General features: G+C 43.0%; 1 pseudogene; it reads left to right on the top strand.

Moving 5' to 3' along the window:
• Positions 1-754: 754 nt before the first annotated feature.
• Positions 755-976, top strand: LOC102438971 (annotated as a pseudogene).
• Positions 977-6,279: the final 5,303 nt, after the last annotated feature.

The raw sequence follows: 6,279 nt of genomic DNA, 5'->3' as shown, positions 1-6,279 counted from the left end.
AAATGTCATAATTTCTTCTAAAATCAGAATTTTAAAATTAACCTTTGGGGTCAAAGATTATAATCATCTCTACATCAATACCATCATTAAATGTAATTTTTGTTTTGTTTTGTTTTTTACAGGGGAAGGGACCCACCAAAGCAAAAAATGCCTTAGGCCCACCACAGTCATAATGTGGCTCTGGGAGCGAGATTATCCCAGTTCAATGCAAGCCAACTTTAGGCAAAGAAACAAGAGAAATCTGAATTTTTTTTAGGGGAAATAAGAACTGATTTCTCTCTCTCCTTCCCTACACCTGATCTTAATAAGCTTTCCCCTATCGGTGAAATGTGCAAGAATACAACACGTGTCTGCTCAGTGGCGGGGAACCAGGGGCGTCCAAACAACAGATTTCGGTTCTTAATGAAATGGTCCAGAGGTTTTATTCACAAAAGACCATACGAATAACTACCATTTATCAGGATATGACCTGCAAGGCATTGGGCTAAGAGATAACTTTGTATTACCTCTTGGAATCCTCAAAATCATTTTAGGTGAGTACCATCCATTTGTACAAATGAAGAAACAGATTCAGTAAGGCTGATCCACGTGCCCACTGTCACGCAACCAGAAAGTAGCAGGGTTGGGATGGAAAGCCAGACTCAAACATGGGTTATACCTCGAAGGAGGCACCTTCTTCTGACCTGGAGTAGGGCTGCTTTGTATGTTGAAGGACACAGACTCCAGAAGTTGTGACTATGGCAAGATTGAAACTATGGTTGGCCCAGAAACCGATGCCCAATTCCAGTTCACTGGTATTAACAAATATTTCAACTCTTATACTGGCACAAGCAGAATGGATTATGCACTGGCCACATACAGAGACATTGCTTTGATTATCCTGTGAAAGTCTAAAAAAAAAAAAAAAAAAACTCCAGCTGGGAAAGCAGCATTAATGGATTCCTGTAAAGCAACCTGTCTGTACCTCATCCATTAAGTCCTCATGCCTGGGGAAACTAATGTCAACTCATCATGGAAAATTCAATTCATATAATAAATATGGACCTGGGGGGAAAAAACCCATATTCCTAAACATTAAATAAAAACTCAAAACCAAACTAAAATGCAAATATATAATATATTTAAATACAAATTTAAATTAATGTAAAACCTGTAGTTATATGAATATAGAATAAAAATAATATAATCTGCAAATAATATTCCTTAAGTGTGAATGCAAACCAGCTATCCAGAGAGTAGACCCCAGAGGTACTGCAAGACAGGTTTCAATTGGACAGGACACTGGGAAGGTCACCTCAATCAGTGCTCTTCGAAGCATGGCCCATGAAATGGTGCTGGCTCACAAACTATTAGTTACCAGTCCCAGATAAGATAATTAGAGCAATAGACAGTGGGTGTGTAAAGACTGCATAGAAATTTAACATTTTTACAAAATCCATGCACATCACCAGTGGACTCATCTCACTGAGCATGATATAGACCAAGTAAATTATTCTTGAACTTGTGAATTAAGAAATAGGTAGTGAGCTGTAGCTAGTCTCGTGCAGTAGAATCATATATTGGTTTATGATGGACCAGAATTGTCTTTAAAGGGAGGGGGTTCTTCATTACAGACAGCTTGAGGAGCACTGACCTAGAAGGTGAAACGTCACAGGCATTACTGCTAAGCTTCCTCCATCTTGCCACTAACCTCTCCCATGCCTGGAACTTATTATGAACATGAGACTCAAACTCAGGTGTAGAAGGGCCTGGGGAGACCATTATACAGGACCCATAAATAGGCTGAGAACTGACTGGTTCAAGACTGGGGCAGAGTGACTCCACTTCCTAGAACGGGGAGCACTGAAACACCTCTGTTCTAAAAAAGTCATTAGGTAGTCAAGTCAAATTCCCACCAATTCTGTAATTTGTCCCAATCGGGGAATAATGCAATGGTGTTGGCAACAGCAAAAGCCCCATACCTAAGAGCTTAAGGGAATATCTTAGCAGCCCTACATTTTTAGGAAATGGTCTTCAACCACGTGACCTATTAGAGACATTTCCTCCTAGCTGTATAAAGGATTTAGTTTATTTTTAGAGCTTTTTTGAGAATATGAGCTGTCTAGTTGTGGGGTATTGGGTTGTCTCCTTTTACTTCAAAAACATGAACATTTAAAAGTCACAGGAATAGCGTCTCTTTTTTTTAATAAACACTCACCACAGTTTCAGAAGTTATATCAAGCCTTATATTGATTAGAATTAAATTTTTAAAGACATTCCCAGCTTCAGACCTTAGCTTTCTTATCCTCAATCCCACATTCAATAAATGGCTCTTCATTTTCTGTGGCCCATGAGAAAGGTGGTTCACAGGTGCACCTAGGAACACTCAACCACGTCTATGTGTCTGATAAATTCTAACCGGCACTCATTCAACATTTATCAAGCAATTATGTGTCAGGCACTGAGCAAAATGCTTAGCATAAAAGGGGCTTGCTGGGTTGTTTTGTGTCTTAATAACAGATGAGTATTATAATTCTCACTAAAAAAAATAATAAATAATAAATAAATAAAGGAGAAGCTGGGCAAACAAAAGATTACATTTCCTGTTAGAATACCAACTTTATAGTCATTATATCTGAGACAGTGGTAACAATAAAAAGACCAAATAGTTGCCCTGGTAGGTGTGCTCAGTGGTTAGAGCCTCTGCCCAAACACCAAAGGGTCTTGGGTTCACTCCCTGGCCCCTCTCTGGGCATGTGCAGGAAGCAACCGATTGATGTGTCTCTCTCACACCAATGTTTCTCTCTCTCTCCCTCCCTCCCTCCCTCTCTCTCTCTCTCTAAAAAGCAATGGGAAAATTATAGCCTCCGGTGAGGATTAACAAACAAGCACAGACCAAATAGTTAATTACATTGTGGGTGCAAGAATGACCCCAGAGTAAAGAATGACTTGATTGAAAAAATATGTGGAGTAGAACCAAATTTTATTCATTGCTAACACCCACCAGCACCTCTACAGCACTACACATAGAAGATACTCTTCCAGTTATTATTCCCGAAAAACGAATCACCCCAAAGTTAGTAAGTCACATTAAAATAACAACAATTTGTTATACTCACAGATTCTGTGGCTTCTGTGGGGTTAGCTTGTGTCTGCTCCACGACCTCTGGGGCCTTGGCTGGGAAGAACTGAGGATGCCCCAAGGTGACTCAATGGTGGGGGCCTGGAGTTGCCTGAACCCTTGGTCACTCACACGGGAGGTGGTTGATGCCACTGTCAGCCAGGACCTCTGCTAGCGACCCACACATGGCCTCCATGGAGCTGCTTGGGCTTACTCCCAGCATGGTTGTTGGTTTTTTAAGAGTAAGTGTTCCAAAGAGAACTAGATGGAAGTTTCTAATGATCTATCCTCAGACATCACACAGTGCGACTCCTACTGTAGTCACGCACCTGCCGAGTTTCAGGGAAAGGGAACATAGATCTTCACCTCTCGGTGGAAGGTGTGGCAAAGTCACATTATAAGAACAGCATGTTGCACAGGACTTAATGTTGCAACTACTTTTGGGAAATAAACTCTGCCACAAATATCAAATAATCAATTGGTGACTAAATATATCAGGGTTAAACATTGGTGCTTGCCTCAGTTCTTTGAGTTCTTTGAGAACACAGCATGACCGTGTTCTCAAGGCCTTATGATTTGCTTTGGTCAATGAAACATGGATGGAAGTGACTTACGTAACTTACGGTAGGAAGCATTGACAGCCAATCCTCATCATCCATAGACTCTGTATTTGCAAACTCACCAACTTGCTAGTATGTGTTTGCAACTCCAAAAGCAACGCTCACAGCACCCTCTCCATCGCTGGTAGACATGTGCAAGCGTAGAGCACTGAACAATGTGAGCCCCTGGGTGCACATGTTCCCAGCTGAGGTTAAACAAAGCGAAGCTCTGCCCTCTAGGTTCAGCTCTCATACAGTAAAAAAGGTGTCCTTTTTGAAATCTATGTAGTGCCATGTTTTCAGCATTTTTGTGCTTTTGGTGGGTGATTTCGCTCTTTAAAATGGCCTCAGGCATAGTGCCGAAGTGCTGTCGAGTGAGTTCAAGCACAGGAAGGCTGTGATGTGCCTTTTGAAGAAGTTATGCTGGTTGTGAGTTCAGTGTTAAGGATTTAACGACGTATATTAAATTAGGTATCTTTGTACAACAACACACATAACACACCAGTAGATCAAAATGTTCAGGCTCACAGGAACCCTAACTCTGAGTTTCCTTTAGAAGCACGGGTTCAGTACTCATTTATTCAATGTTCGTGGTGACTGGACTGAGCATAGGCTGTGCCTACTATTGCAGGCCTCTCCAGGGCCCTCCTCCAAGCACCCCCTCCCCCACTCGGCTGAATGAGGAGGCACCTGGTTATAAAAGCACCACACATACCCCTGTGAACACTGATTAATTAGGAGCTAATAGAAATAACAACGTTACCATAGTTAATCAACAAGAAAACTAGCTAGATTGTTTTGACATATGAGTATAAAACTTGAGCCTTCTGAATTTCATTCAATTTGTTCTAATGCAAATCCTATTATTTTGAAATAAATCCTTTGCTTTCCTTCCTTCTGTTCTTTTATATAACTAATTATCACCTTGTAAATCATAGATAATTCAGCGTAGTCACCTGCTGTTATCTTCATTAATTGCATATTCCACACCTTATAAAATGAGAGTCTCCAAATTTAGCCTCAGTTTTTCTATAAAAAGCCCCCCCAAGAAGGCATTGATAACTGTAAAAGGCGCTCTGCAGATGAAAAGAAAAATAGATTTCTTAAACAAAAATGTAAATACTTCCTTTTCCCCTTAAAAACTCTCTGTAAAGTAAAATTATATTCTCAATTTTGCAGTCAACTAAGCAATGAATCACAGCTGTTACTTAAGTTAAAATAAACAGGCAATTTATAAAAAATGTCAAAATTCATTATTTAGCCTTTATTAAATAATCCAAAGTTAGCTCTGTGTAATAGATTTGATATAAACACTAGGAAGCATCACGTGTCTGCATGCCACTCTACACACCCGCTTGGGCAGGGAAGGGTAAGGAAAAGAGAGGACATCAATTGCTTAAATAGTACTAGGACCATGGAATATTCTTCAGGAATAAAAAGGAATGAAATATGTACTGATACATGCTACAATGCTACGTGATGACTCTTGAAAACATTACACTAAGTGAAAGAAGCCAGTCACAAAAGCTCACATATTATATGATCCCAATTATTTATAGGAAATGTCCAGAATAGACCAGCCTACAGACAGAGGGCCAATTAGTTGCCTAGAGCTGGGGGATGGGAGTTGGGGAGTGATGGCTAAAGGGTATGGGGTTTCTTTGGGAAGGGGGTTGATGACAATGTTCTAAAATGGATTGTGGCGATTGTTGCATAATTGTGAATATACTAACCACCATTAAATGGTGCACCTTAAATGGGTGAACTACATGATGTGTGAAATTATCTCTCAATAAATCTCTTAGAAAAAAATAAAGATAGCCAAGAAATTTAGAAATTCACTCGAGTCTAGCCCATGTCCCCACCCTTTTTCTTCCTCCCCTCAATCATCTTCCCTTCCTCTTCTACTCCCCTCGCCCCAGCCTGTTAGACTTGGTGGGGTGACTCAGAGGTTTGGGCGTCCCTGGAGAGGTGAGGCCAAGAAAGGAGGACAGCTCAAGGCTCCCTCCAAGCATGACGGTGGTCCATCTACTTCCTCCAGGGGCGGCACTAGGCCACCTTCTTGGTGTAAGGCACTAACCCCTGGCTGGGCCCCGATCCAAACCTCGCTTGGAGCTCTCTGCCCACCGGGGTACCAACAAGGACAGCCGAGTTCAGGGTCGCCAGCGCGTGCCCACCTCCCACCAGGAGAAGAGACTCCCCTCCTGCCCTTCACTGGATGCACCTATGGGTGCAGGCTCCCCGCTCGCCCCCTCCCAGTGAGACCTGTCTGCAGAACCCGCTCCCAGTGCGGGTGGGGCCTTGGGAGAGATTCCCCGAACCGGTTCCACCAGAAATCGCGCCCAGCCTGCTGCCGGGTCCTTCTCCCACCCCCAGCCCATCTGGCTCCCACGGTGCACACCTCTGCCTGCCTGTTCATTGAAAACACGGGCGGAGGGCGGGAGGGGCGCCAAAGAAAGCCGAACCCCAGCCGCCCCGCAGGCCAGCCTCCAGCCTTCCCCCTGCGGAAGGGACCGAGCAGGGGGGAGACCCCGGCGGCTGCTGCCACGGCGCTGGGAATCGGGTCCCTGGAGGTCACAG

This window comes from Myotis lucifugus, unplaced genomic scaffold, assembly GCF_000147115.1.
Source record: "Myotis lucifugus unplaced genomic scaffold, Myoluc2.0 scaffold_11, whole genome shotgun sequence".
NCBI classification, from domain to species: Eukaryota; Metazoa; Chordata; class Mammalia; order Chiroptera; family Vespertilionidae; genus Myotis; species Myotis lucifugus.
Note: the sequence above shows the minus strand (reverse complement) of the source record. Positions and strands in the feature narration are given on the sequence as shown.